The 14,855-nt window shown below is 44.1% G+C and overlaps 2 pseudogenes across 2 annotated transcripts; one reads left to right on the top strand and one right to left on the bottom strand.

Annotated features, from left to right (window-relative positions):
• Nucleotides 1-4,067: 4,067 nt before the first annotated feature.
• LOC307097309 (small ribosomal subunit protein eS1-like) lies at nucleotides 4,068-4,859 on the bottom strand (annotated as a pseudogene). Its single transcript has one exon. The product of its transcript is annotated as a small ribosomal subunit protein eS1-like (transcript).
• A 528-nt stretch (nucleotides 4,860-5,387) lies between these two features.
• On the top strand, nucleotides 5,388-7,089 carry LOC307096717 (phosphoglycerate mutase 1-like; annotated as a pseudogene). The gene is made up of 2 exons: nucleotides 5,388-5,394; nucleotides 6,336-7,089. The product of its transcript is annotated as a phosphoglycerate mutase 1-like (transcript).
• Nucleotides 7,090-14,855: the final 7,766 nt, after the last annotated feature.

Genomic DNA, 14,855 nt, shown 5'->3' with positions numbered 1-14,855 from the left:
GGGAGGAGGGGGTTCCTCATCCTAAGGGAAGACATACATAAAGTGCTAGCTTTGGTTCAAGAATAACAGGACAGAATGAGAGAGGATGGAGTCTCCCTCAAATGCCAGGTCGGGCACTAAGAGCACAAGCTGCACAAGGTCATAACACCTGGAGGCAGAGCCATCATCTGGTGCGTCAGGGACATACCATCGTCAGATGAGACTCATTTTTCTATGCTTTTGGTTCCCATCAGGATGAAAAATGCAGGATTTTAATATAGTTGTGGAACAAATGGGACTGATTTATAGTTTACAATTACATAGTTCATATTGTGCATTGCTGTATTTCCCATTTCTAATTTTGCATTTTGTTTTCCCTCTAGGACAAGAGTACACACTCTTTCTGTAAAGGGACAAAGAATAAATATTTTAGGCTTTGTGTGTCACATGGGTTTCTGTAGCATACTCTTCTTTGAGTTGTGTGTGTGTGTGTGTGTGTGTGTGTGTGTTTTCAACCTTTTAAAAGTGTAAAAATCATTCTTAGCTCACTGGTCAAAGAAAAACAGGCCATGTGCTAACCCTTGTACTAGGACATTGGGTATTAAGGAGAACATGTAGTGGTGGGTTTAGGGGCTTGGAATGCCTCCCTTCCACCTTATCTCCTCCCTAGTTCATAATGATGACTCTTGGTCAGATTGTCCAGTTGCCTTGAACCAATGCTGGAAACTCATATCTGAGACTTCAAGCTGTGATTAAGAATGAATAAACATCCTGAACAGTGTTTTTCAGAGTTTGAGCATCCACTTATGAAATAGGAGGTTCAATTCCTGGTCAGGGCACATGCCTGGGTTGTGGGCTTGATCCCCAGTATGAGCCATGCAGGAGGCAGCCGATCCATAATTCTTTCATCATTGATGTTTCTATCTCTCCCTCCCACTCCCTTCCTCTCTGACATCAATAAAAATATGTATATTATTAAAAAGAATGAATAAACAGGTGATTTTGCTTCACTCCAATACAGCAATGCTCTGTTCTCCAATATCCAGAATATGGTGTTACAGTTGAGGAGGTGCAGGAGACTTTTCCCAAATCAAGTTGCTAATAAGAGCATGATTCCACACATTGGCTCTTGAGAAATGAGTTGATTGGAGTACAGTTATCCTGAAGAAGAAATCAGGGCCCTTGACGGGCATTAGCTGTCAGTGCTGGTGGCATATGCAGCAGCAGGAGGAGCCACTTGAAACTCTCTGCAGGCATGCTAAGCCTGGCTGTGGACATCACGCTAAAAACTAAAAAAGAAAAGGAAAGAAATGACAGGTGCCACATGGGAGCTGGTGGGATTGAGTTTGCAAATACATGTGAGATGCCATCTGGAGACATCCAGGGGGAAAAAAATGCAACAGAAACTTTATAGGAGAGTGGGGACAGAAGCAATGATTGTTCATGTTAACCAATTTAATATTTTAATCTAAGGGCTTAAAATGGTTTGGAGAAACAGGATTCTCAGATTGGTCCTGGTATAGTTTTACTCTCACATAAATGAAAGTAATCAATTTCAAATAAGAGAATAGTGCTGCATGATCAGGAAACCAATGTGTGGGTTCTAGTCTTGCTACTCAACTACATGACCTTGAAAAAGTCTCTTGATTTCTCTTGGCCTCAGGTTTGCTCCTCCATATAGTAAGGAGTTAAAACAAAAATGTCTAAGGAAATTTCTTCTTTTAAATGTTATAGTTGGTTTGATATTAAAGCCATTAATTAATTAACAATTATTTACTAAATCACCTACCATATTCCAAACATGGTGCTAGGTAATGAGACTATTTAGGGAAAGAAAGTCTCTGCTTTTAAGAATTTCTCTAAAAGTAAACCACCATCTCAACACAGGTTATTGGAAGTTAGGATATGCCTTGTTTGCTATGAGACTTTGGAGGACAAACACTGTCATAAAATCAGAATCTGGACCAATCGTCCTGTGTTAACATGTTATTGAGCATCCAGAAGAGAAAAAGGGAAAACAAAAGTGATGAGTTCGTAATAAAACACAGTTGATGTCTTCTTGGTCATGCTAGACATCTACAGAGAGCTGTATGGAAGCCTCCTCTGTGCTTTAGAACCGTCTAAATGAGGTTGGGGCACCAGGAGGAAGAGATGGAAGTCTTCCTGTCTGTCACTGGTCAAAGTTCATATTGTAAAAGGAGTATGAACTGGCTGGTGTGGCTCAGTTGGTTGAGCATCATCCTGCGCATTGAAAGGTCACCAGTTCGTTTCCTAGTCATGTCACATGCCCAGTTTGTGGGTTCAATTCCCAGTATGGGAGGGAACTGATTGATGCTTCTCTCTCATATCAATGTTTTTCCCTCTTCCTTCCTCTCTCTCTAAAAATCAATAAAAATATATTAAAATTAAAATAAAATTTTAAAATGCTTTAATTTTTAAAAAATATTTTAAAAGAAAATATAGTATAAATAAATTTAAATAAATAATAAAAGAAATCCTCTTCCTTAAATTTCTAGATTATATGACCTGGCCACAAGACTTGGGATGTCAGAACCCAGACCTCACTGCATGGTGCTTTATCTGACTCTGAGAGTGGACAGGGCAGCTGAAACTCATGGGCACAGTGGGTCAGGCCTGGGCACCAGGGTTTTTACAGGTAGGTGTGCCAGAGGCCTGCCAGAGCCCAGCCCTCAGCTGGGCAAGATGGGAAAAGATGGCAGGGTTAGAAGTTGTGGCAATAGTAGAGGAAGGGTTCTCCACTGAGGAAGGGCAAGTGACTGAGGCCTGCCAAGTAGAGGAGTCCCGGTAAATCTGAAGAGGTGCAAAAATTGAGGCTAAAGCAGACTAAGGCCGAGTTGAAAAGGCTTCCCAAAAGAGATGATGCTTGAATTGCCGCTGGAAAGAAAGGAATTTCCAGGTGGATAGAAGGTTGTGGGTAAGAGGTCATGGGGATGACAATAGGAGGTTGGTTCCAAACAATTTTCAAACTGAAAGAATCGTATTTGCAAAAGCACATGGTATGAAAGAAGATTGTCAGTCTAGTCGACTGCAAGCATTGCCTGGCTGGGTAATTGTGGTACATGAACAGCCATTCTACCATCGTTAATTACCATGCAGAAATTGAACCTACAGGGGAAGGTGAAATGGGAAAGATTTTAGTAAGACATACAAATGTCATTTTGGAGAGGTTACTAATCATCATTTATTTATTTATTCATTTAATTCATTGAAAACATACTTTATGTCTACTGTGAATGAAACATTTTTATTGTATTCAAGATTTCAGCCACAGAAGTCTTCTGCATCCTGTGTAAGCTCCTTCCTAACACAAGGATATTTCTAGTGACTTATCCTCAATATATTTAATTTCTTCTGTTTGTGATTTTTTTATCAGAGGGGATAGATAGATAGATAATTTTCAAATTCCCATGTTTCCTTGACAGGGGTTCATTAATTCTTCATTCTATAGATGACACTCTTATATCGCACCATCTGTCAAATGAGCATGGCAACTTGATTAAATATTGACTGTGGGATATTTTTAAGCATTGAAACATTTAGTCATGAAAAGACTACTGCTCTTTTTTTTTTTTTTGCCTCTGAGCAATAACACCTTCAATTGTCTTCTATAAGAAAGAATGTATAATAGTATTTTTATTCATAACTTTTAATACTATCATGTAAGTTCATGTGAAGGATATTTCAATGAGCCTCGTGGGGTTTGCTTGTCCATTTTGTGTTGCTGGATTTAGATGTCTAAGGATCAGAGTTGGTATGCCTACCATTATACACTGTCCTTCCCTCCACTCAGGTCCTTCCTTCCCTCTTTATTGAGCTTAAAGGTCATGACCCATCACTGTAACCCTTCCTTGGTTCCTCCTCACATGCTTGCCCAGTCTACTCATCTGAGAAAAATCTCTAATTCTGATCAATCCAACTTTCTGCTTACTCCACACATGTACCTCCATGATGGCTGGGAAACACACACACACAACTGTGCTGATAGATCACTTTATTTATTTGTTTGTTTATTTATTTATTTTTCACAAACAGGATTTTTTTGTTTGTCATCATTAAAAGTCTGAATTTTAAACAGATTCATGGACTGGGGGCTCATGTCCATCAGCTCATTCAACTTTAGCACCTGTCTCATCCCCAGTTGCTTTTCCAGAACTGCTACCTTCACTGTGAAGCTCCATGAGTTTTCCCAACTCAAACTTGGGCTTCTTCAGCACTTTGACTTCTCTAACAAAGACGGCATGGAGCAGATAAATAGATTGGCAAACTTTTTAAATATGTTTTCCAATGCTACCTGGAATCAGCCTATTGACCACTTCTTTCAAGTCATTTGTCTTCACTTCTCAGGTCATGATTTCCATTACCTTCTTCCAGGTTTGGTGAACCTGTTGATGTTGAATATAAGAGGTTTTCTGAATTGATTGTTGAGATATTTTAGTGAAATCAACACAGAATAGATGAAGCAAGTAAACATTGGTAGTCTTGACATCAACTTTAGCTTCAGTCATAGTCTGCCTTTTTTTTTTTTTTTAAACCATGGGGCACATTTTGTCACAGATAAGATTCATGACATAGAAATTAGTCAGGCAGTTTTTGCCTTGAATATCCTAAGCAATTAGCTTAAATTTTCTAAATGCAACTTCATCATTCTGCAGATCAGCTAAGCTCACTGCAAAAACATGAGCAAAATCATCAGACATGATTTTGCCTCCTGGAGTCCTCATGACTAGTGTTTTTCCAATATTTTGTATATTGAACATAGCTGGTGCTTCCACATCTTGCCAATCTTTTTTAGAAAATGGATCAACTACTTTTTTCTTGGCTCCCTTTTTGCTGCCTTTCATAAGGCACTTACTATTGCCAACCACCTTGGTGCTGCTCAGAGCCAGAAAGGAGATTTCACTTTAAATTCGTGACATGTAGTTTCTCATATAAGCTCTTGGCACTGCCTAGAAAGTCAACTACATTTCCCTAGTCCCTTCCTTCTCTCACTCTTCTATATAAGCATTTAAAACCCCCCTTTTCTCCACATCCTTGCCAGCATGTGTTGTTTGTTGATTTATTGATGGTACCCATTCTGACAGGTGTGAGGTGGTAACTCGTTGTTTTAATTTGCATCTCTTTGATGATTATTGACATTAAGCTCCTGCCACCTCCGCTGTACTCGCCAGCCATGAGCCCGGCTTCTGGCTGCGTGGCGCTCCTCCTGTGGGAGCACACTGACCTCCAGGGGGCAGCTCCTGCATTGAGTATCTGACCCCTGACAGTCAGTGCACGTCATAGCGACCGGTTGTTCCACTGTCAGGCCAAAACCAGCTCTCTGACATCCCCTGAGCGTGCAGGCCAGGCTGAGGGACCGCACCGGTGCACAATAGGGGCCGAGGAGGGAGATGGAAGGTTGGCCAGCTGGGGAGGGACCGCAGGAGGGCTCCAGGCACTTATACAACAAAGTACTGGAATTCCTAGCCAGAGCAATTAAGCAAGAGAAAGAAATATAAAACATTCAAATCAGCCTGTCCAGCCCGTCTCACTCAGTCCCGATCAGTCAGATCCCAGCAGCAAGCTAACCTACTGGTCAGAGTGTCTGCCCCCTGGTGGTCAGTGCACGTCATAGTGAGTGGTTGAGCGGGCTTAGCATACCATTAGCATATTACACATTGGTTGAACAGTCGATCAGACACTTAGCATATTAGGCTTTTATTACATAGGATAGTCTAAAGGTAGAAACAAACCAAGTGTCCATCAATAGGTGAGTGCATCAATAATATGTGGCATGTTCATACAATGGAATATTATTCAGCCATAAAAAAGAATAAAATTCTGGTACATACTACAACATGGGTGAACCTTGGAAACAATATACTAAGTGAAAGAAGCCAGACACAAAGAACAAATATTGTATGATTCCACTCATGTGAAACATCTTGAATAGGCAAATTCACAGAGAAAAAAAAGTAGAGATGACATTAGAAATTACCAGGGCCTGGGGTGGGGGAAATGAAGTTATTGCTTACTGGAAATAAAGTTTTAGTTTGGAATGACAAAAAAGGTTTAGAAAGATATGACTGCACATCATAAATGTACTTAATTTCACCAAATTGTACACTTAAAAATGGTTAGAATGGCAAATTTTGTTACATATATTTTTACCATAATGAGAAATTTCAAAAAAGAAAAAAGAAAATGAAGCCATTAACAGGCTTGAAATAGTAGTCTAAAAAATCAAATTTAGGTTTTGCAAAGATCACTTATGTGTGGTATGGAAGAAGGATTGGATAAGATCTAGGCTGCTAGGCCGGAATCTCAGTGAGCCTCAGTCTGCCCCACACTTGGAACAGCCACCGTGGCCGCTTACAAGTACGTGCTGATCCAGCCTGGCGAGACTGCAGAGAACCTGGAGAACCCCTTCAGCAGCTGGTATGACGCGGACCTGAGCCCGGTGGGGCAAGAAGAGGCGAAGTGCGGTGGGCAGGCACTGCAAGATGCCAGCTAGGAGTTTTGACATCTGCTTCACCTCAGTGCAGCTGTCTGGACAGTGCTGGTTGCCATTGACCAAATGTGGGTGCCTGTAGTGAGGACTTGGCGTCTCAAGGAGTGGCACTGTGGGGGCCTGACTGGTCTTAACAAAGCAGAAAGTGCTGCCAAGCATAGCGAGGCCCAGGTAAAGATCTGGAGGTGCTCTTATGATATTCCACCACCACCGATGGAGCCCGACCATCCCTTCTATAGCAACATCAGTAAAGATTGCAAGTATGCAGACCTCACTGAAGATCAGCTACCCTCCTGTGAGAGTCTGAAGGACACTATTGCCAGAGCTCTGCCCTTTTGGAATGAAGAAATAGTGCCCCAGATCAAGGAGGGGAAACGGGTACTGACTGCAGCCCATGGCAACAGCCTTCAGGGCATTGTCAAATATCTGGAAAGTCCTTCTGAAGAGGCTATCATGGAGCTGAACCTGCCGACTGGTATTCCCATTGTCTATGAATTGGACAAGAACTTGAAGCCCATTAAGCCCATGCAGTTCCTAGGGGATGAAGAGAACACACTAAAGCCGTGGAGGCTATGGCTGCCCAGGGCAAGGCCAAGAAGTGAAGGCGAGCAGGCAGAGGACTTTCTCAAGGACACCCTTCCTCCCATCCCAATCTCCTGCATCTCTCCTGTGCACATGTCACACTGACCACATCTGTAGGCATCTTGGGCTGTAGCTGCAGATGGGGACTGATGGCTCCCAATTTTCTTTTAGCCATTTTGTCTCCTACACCCACTCCCTTCATGCAATCTAGTCAGAATGGCACCTCTGGATCATGGGTCCTCAGTCCAAGCTGAGGGAGACTCTTATCTAAAAAAAAACTCTAGTTACAGCCACAGCAATCCTGAGAAAGAAGAATAAAGTAGGAGGGATCTCAATACCAGATTTCAAGCTGTATTACAAAGCCACTATTCTCAGAACAGCCTGGTACTGGCACAAGAACAGACATATAGATCAATGGAATAGAATTAAGAATCCAGATATTGACCCAAACCACTATGCTCAATTAATATTTGACAAAGGAGGCATGAACATACAATGGAGTCAAGACAGTCTCTTCAATAAATGGTGTTGGGAAAATTGGACAGATATATGCAAAAAAATGAAACTAGATCAACTTACACCATACACAAAAATAAACTCAAAATGGATACAGGACTTAAACATAAGATGGGAACGCATAAAAATACTAGAGAAATCCACAGGCAGCAAAATCTCAGACATATGCCAAAAGAACTTCTTCACTGACACTACCCCTAGGGCAATGGAAGCTAAAGAGAAAATAAACAAGTGGGACTACATCAAAATAAAAAGCTTTTGCACAGCAAAAGAAACCATCAACAAAACAACAAGAAAGCCCACTGTATGGGAGAACATATTTGCAAATGTTATCACTGATAAAGGTTTAATCTCCAACATCTACAGGCAATTTATACAATGTAATAAAACGAAGATAAATGATCCAATAAAAAAATGGGCAATGGACCTAAATAGAATCTTTTTGAAAGAAGACAGAAGGAAGGCCAAGAGACACATGAAAACATGCTGAAAGCCACTAATTATCTGAGAGATGCAAATCAAAACGACAATGTGGTACCATCTCACACCTGTCAGAATGGCTATCATCAACAAATCAACAAACGACAAGTGTTGGAGAGGATGTGGAGAAAAAGGAAGCCTCATGCACTGCTGGTGGAAATGCAGACTGGTGCAGCCACTGTGGAGAACAGTATGGAGTTTCCTCAAAAAACTAAAAATGGAACTCCCATTTGACCCAGTAATCCCACTCCTAGGAATATATCCTTAGAAACTGGAAACACCAATAAGAAAGGATATATGCACCCCTATGTTCATAGCAGCATAATTTACAATAGCTAAGATTTGGAAACAGCCTAAGTGCCCGTCAGCAGATGACTGGATCAGAAAACTATGGTACATCTATACAATGGAATACTATGCTGCCATAAAAAAAGAAGGAATTCTTACCATTTGCAGCAACCTGGATGGAACTGGAGAACATTATGCTAAGTAATATAAGCCAGTCAATGAAAGAAAAATACCACATGATCTCACTCATTTATGGATAATAAAGAACATTATAAACTGATGTACAAAAAGATAGATACAGAAGCAGTAGAGCATCAAACAGACTGTCAAATTACAGCGGGAAGGTTAGGGAGAGGTGGGGGAGATAAGAGATCAACTGAAGGACTTGTATGCATACATATAAGCATAACCAATTGACACAAAACACTGTGGAGTGAGGGCACGTATGGGAGGGGGGGGGGGCAATGGTAAGATATGTACACATATATGCCCTAACCGCTTTGGCTCAGTGGATAGAGCGTTGGCCTACGGACTGAAAGGTCCCAGGTTCGATTCCGGTCAAGGGCATGTACCTTGGTTGCGGGCACATCCCCAGTAGGGGGTGTGCAGGAAGCAGCTGATGTTTCTCTCTCATCAATGTTTCTAACTCTCTATCCCTCTCTCTTCCTCTGTATATATAAAAAAATCAATAAAAATATTTTAAAAAAGATATGTACACATATAATACATTAATAAAAAATTTTTTTAAAAAATATAAAACTCTAGTTATTTGCTAGTGTTTTGTTTATTACTAAGGACCTGCTTGAGAGTAGGGGGATAGGGAGGAACCATGTTAAGGCATGACCAATGAGGAGAGGCAAGAGAGCATATATGTGTTCCCCCAGCAGTCCTGTGCTATTCTGTAGTCAGGTGAACTGACTGGGGGGCTCTTGTCATTCCAATGGAAGATGAATGCATGGTGATTCAAACAAACATTTCCTCCTTGACCCCAGAAAAGCTGACTCCAGAAGATTGGGATCAATCCTGAATGTTTGCCTGTTGCATTTACTTTTACAATATATATATATATATATATATATATATATATATATATATATATAGTAATATATATATATATATTGCATTTACTTTTACAATATATATATATATATATAATGTATTATATATCCTATATATTATATATCCTATATAATAAAGAGGTAATATGCAACTTGACCATCATTCCAACACACAAGATGGCTGCCTCCATGTGGTCAAAGATGGCCGCCCCCATGTGGACACAAGATGGCCACCACAAGATGTTCAGCAGGGGAGGACAGTTGGGGGGGGGGGGTACCAGGCAGGGGAGGGCAGTTGGGGGCAACCAGGCCTACAGGGGAGGGTAGTTAGGGTCAATCGGGCTGACAGGAGAGCAGTTAGGTGTTGATCAGGCTGGAAGGGGAGTGGTTAGGGGGTGATCAGGCTGGCAGGCAGAAGTGGTTAGGGGCAATCAGGAAGGCAGGCAGGCGAGCTGTTGGGAGCCAGCGGTCCTGGATTGTGAGAGGGATGTCCGACTGCCCATTCAGGCCCGATCCCTAAACGAACAGTCGGACATCCTTGAGGGGTCCCAGATTGGAGAGGGTGCAGGCTGGTCTGAGAGACACACCCGCCCCCATGCATGAATTTCATGCACTGGGCCTTTAGTATATATATATAAAATAATACAAAACAAAAACCCTTCTGGGGTTTTTAGTGGTGGATGAACTATTCCCACATGTGGTCACCACAAAATAAGCCATTCCTCACACCAAGGTGGGTGAGCTCCTTGACTTGTAGGAGTTGTCCTGCTTTGTTTCAGAATTCTCCTCCCCCACCTTATTGTCTCATGGCAGTGAAATGTCTCTTGATCATGTCCAGGTCTGTCTTTCACTGTGTAAGTTCTGAATCATGTTCCAGTTGCTTGGCCCTGCCACTTGGACCCAGTAAGCATTTTGAGCATAACTACTAAATATTTTTTAGATCAGTATAATAAAGGAGTGATGTGCAATTTAAAAAAAAAAAATATCTAGGCTGCTATGTAAGTAGATCAGTTAGATTTGCAGTGGGGTTCAAGGCAGAGGTATAGATAACTAGAGATATGAAACAAAGACTCAGGTCTCTCTTCTAAAAAACAAAAAACAAATCTTGTGATATTGTTGAGGCCACAAGACTTGCCTTTATAAACAAATTGGAAGAAAATACAAGATGTCAGGTCTCATCAAATGACAGAATGTTTTGTAGCACTAACAATTTTTTTAAACTACAGAGATATAGAAAAGGGAAACACAAATACAGTCCAGAATTACTGGGATACATTACTTAAGGTAGTGAGATTGGTTGTGGTTTGGGAAGATAGGTAAAATTTAGTTTATGAGAGAGGAGGAAAGAAGGCACAAGTTGCAACAGGGGCAGTGGTGGGAAAGCTGTACTAATTAATGGAAGACCTAAAAGGCTCAGCAAAGATAGAATATGGGGCTGTGATGGATGATATAACAGTAAGTTAACATTATTACACATCACCACCCACTGGGCACTTCAGACCATGGACTGAAGTCTAGAGAAGGCCAGGTGTGCTGGCCTGTCACCCCAGTGCCTCTGAAGCAGCCTGGCCTCCTAGCAGGACTCCATTTCTCCTGCTGAACCTCTATTCTGAGAGCCAACCACCATGCCCAACCTGGCGCTAACAGTCTCACTGCTTTGCACAGCACTCGTGCTGTTCCCTGTAGGTGAGGCCACCTGGCCTCGGGAAGAAGCCATTAAAGACCCAGGGTTATCGATAACTGCCACAGAGTCAGCTAATGGAGGTGAGCCAATGAAAAAGCATTGTTCACAGAAAAGCACTGATCTGGGACTCAGAACAGCAGAAGCCTTCCGGGCACAGTGATTGGCAATGCATCCCTGCTTCTGAATCGGTGCTCACATTACACACCTAGATACACTGCTTGGAACTGGGCAAAGTGAAGGTCTGGTGCAGGATAATGGGTTTAGTGCCTTCACCCATACTTATCCTCTAATACTTATGGTTTTGAAATGGGAAAATGTACCAAATCAGCTGACATTTCAAAAAGAAATAATATACCTATTGTTGAAGGAACTCTGAAACCAGCACTCTTGGTATATGTTTTTAAGCAACTTGGCAATGTAGTAAATTTTCCTTAAAATTGGCACAATCATTCTATCTCAAGGAAATAATCTTAAGGACATGATCTAAAATAGAGAAATAAGTTTTATGCACAAAGACGTTTGTTATATAAATATTTAAAATAGTAAAGAGTTGGAAAAATCTTAATTCCAGCAATTTGGGAATGGTTAAGTGAATTAAGGTATTACCATGCATTGTAATATTAGTAATCAAAATATTTTTATAAAAATATTTTTTTATTTTGAGAATGTAAAATTTTTATATTGTAACTAGAGGCCCAGAGGACGAAATTCATGCACGGCGGGGGGGTGTCCCTCAGAACAGCCTGCACCCTCTCCAATCTGGGACCCCTCGAGGAATGTCTGACTTCCCTCTCACAATCCAGGACTGCTGGCTCCCAACCGCTCGCCTGCCTGCCTGCCTGATTGCCCCTAACTGCTTCTGCCTGCCAGCCTGATCACCCTCTAACCACTCCCCGGCCAGCCTGATAGATGCCTAACTGCTTCCTTGCTGGCCCAATAGCTCCTAACAGCCCTCCGCTGCCACCCAGGTAACCCCTAATGCCCTCCCCTGCCAACCTGGTCGCCCTTAACTGTCCTCCCCTGCAGGCCTGGTCACAACCAACTGCCATCCCCTGCTGGCCCGGTCACCCCTATCTTCCCTCCCTTGCCAGCCTGGTTGCCCCTCACTGCCCTCTCCTGCTGGCCTGATCCCCCCAACTGCCCTCCCCTGCAGGCCTGGTTGTTCCCAACTGCCCTCCCCTGCTAGCCTGGTCACCCATAACTGCCCTTCCTTGCCAGCCTAGTTGCCCCTAACTACCCTCCCCTGCTGACCTGGTCCCCCCCCCCCCAACAGCCCTCACCCGCAGGCCTGGTCACTCCCAACTGCCCTCCCCTGCTGGCCCGGTCACCCCTAACTGCCCTCCCCTGCCAGCCTGGTCACCCCCAACTGCCCTCTCCTGCAGGCCTGATTACCCCCAACTGTCCTCCCTTGTAGGCCTGGTCCCTCCCAACTTCCCTCCCCTGCAGGCCTGGTTGCCCCTAACTGCCCTCCCCTGCTGGCCTTGTCACCTCTAACTGCTCTCCCCTGCAGGCCTGGTCACCCTCAACTGCCCTCCCCTGCAGGCCTGGTCCCCCCAACTGCCCTCCCCTGCTGGCCCAGTCACCCCTAACTGCCCTCCCCTGCCAGCCTGGTCACCCCCAACTGCCCTCCCCTGTTGGCCCGGTCACCACCAACTGCCCTCTCCTGCAGGCCTGATTACCCCCAACTGTCCTCCCTGTAGGCCTGGTCCCTCCCAACTTCCCTCCCCTGCAGGCCTGGTTGCCCCTAACTGCCCTCCCCTGCTGGCCTGGTCACCTCTAACTGCCCTCCCCTGCCAGCCTGGTCACCCCTAACTGCCCTCCCCTGCTGGCCCGGTCACCCCTAACTGCCCTCCCCTGCCAGCCTGGTCACCCCCAACTGCCCTCCCCTGTTGGCCCGGTCACCACCAACTGCCCTCTCCTGCAGGCCTTATTACCCCCAACTGTCCTCCCTTGTAGGCCTGGTCACTCCCAACTGCCCTCCCCTGCAGGCCTGGTAACCCCCAACTGCCCTCCCCTGCAAGCCTGATTGCCCCCAACTGCCCTCCCTTGCAGGCCTGGTCCCTCCCAACTGCCCTCCCCTGCTGGCCATCTAGTGGCAGCCATCTTGTGTCCACATGGGGGTGGCCATCTTGTGTGTTGTAGTGGCGGTCAATTTGCATATTACCCTTTTATTATATAGAATGTTAACCCACAAAATCAAAATTTAAAAAAAAATTGTATATTGATTGTTAATCCAAGTTTGCTAGGAGGATAAAAATACAACTGTTATTTAAAAAAAATAGTATTATCTCTATGGTTTGTGAAATTATATGTGCTTTCTTAAATCTCCAGCTATACTCTACAGACTTTCTGCATGAGTAGATGTTTATTTTGTCATTGTAAATAAATAAACAGCTAATTAGAAAGAATAGACAACAAAACAAAAATGGGAAGGTAAATTGGAAATTATGATTGTATTGTTTTACTTATATGGGATTCAGAATTCTGTCCTGTCTGTTGATCACAAACATTGCCTTTTCTCTGCCCACAGTCATCCCCCTTAGTCCCATATGAAGTCAGTGGTGGTCCTACTGTCAGAGGAAGTCCCAGGGCAGGCATCTTTTTTATGTTTGCCATCAGGGAAGCTAGTTGGCATAGGTTTGGAGGCAGCTTTCCCACCTCATGAGTATAAACACTGATTTCAGCATGGCCCCTGCCCTATCATTCCTTGTGTGGCAAGGCGCGAGGCCCGCAGGGGCAGCCTGCACCTACAGCTGGTGGATTGGTTGTGCCAGCCTTGCCGAGTGGCTAGCCAGCTTGAAAAGGCAACAGGAAGCAGATGGCCAGCAGTGCCTTCTTTGGCTGGCCCATGAGAGCCATCTGGAGAAATGGAAATAGGTCCGCCACCTGGAGAGGAAGGTGTTGGTAAATAAATAACGCTAATCTTCATATTTTACAATGTGCAGTGTCCAGGGAGGAACCCAGGACAACCTGCTTCAGGGGTTGATGGCAAAACAATCCCAAGCTCATAGGATATATACGGAAACCTAACTGGAGGGACAGCTTTCTGGAGGCCAGAGCCCCGGGACTCCACAACCCCACCAACACAATTTTGACTCACCGTGGTTGAGAGTGCCAGAGAAACAAATACAAAGACTGCAGGAAGCCCTTCTTCTCCAGAGAAGACAGCCTGGACAGCGTGTACTCTGTGTGGGTCCTGCCTCCCTTGACACTTCCTCCCAGTTCCAGGTTCTCCAACTGCCATGCATGCCCCTGAGCAAAGAGTCAGTTCCACAGGAGCCATTGCAGCCTTGGTCCAGTTACTCCGCGTGTCTTCAGGTGCTTTCCCTTTTGACTTAAATACCTGGCTCCCCAAAGGGAGGTTATAATCCCCAGCGCTTTAGGGGTGGAAGTACCTGTGTTCTGGAAGTTGAAATGTAAATAAAGGGGTGCTTAAGTGAGGCCAAGAGAAAAAGAGAAAAAAGGGGAGATGTGATATTCATTCTCCTGCTTCTGCAGGGCAGAATGCTGACCCTTCCCTGTGCCCTCCTGCAACTCTGTAGCCCACAGAAGGGCCAGGTGGGCCCCTAGGCCTCATTAAAGGCCTCCAGGTCCTCTTAAACACCACCATGGCATTCCAGTGCAAGCTCACATACTGACTCTGGGCAGATAGGAAAAGTGCCCCCTTGAGGCTGATGCCGTCCCTTTCCAGGGACCTGACCTGGGGGAAGGGAGCACCACCCTCTGTGGGGTATTAGCTAACTGAGGGGTTTAGCCAGCT

Source organism: Cnephaeus nilssonii (assembly GCF_951640355.1).
Source record: "Cnephaeus nilssonii genome assembly, chromosome: 3".
NCBI lineage: Eukaryota > Metazoa > Chordata > Mammalia > Chiroptera > Vespertilionidae > Cnephaeus > Cnephaeus nilssonii.
This window is presented reverse-complemented; position numbering and strand designations above follow the sequence as displayed.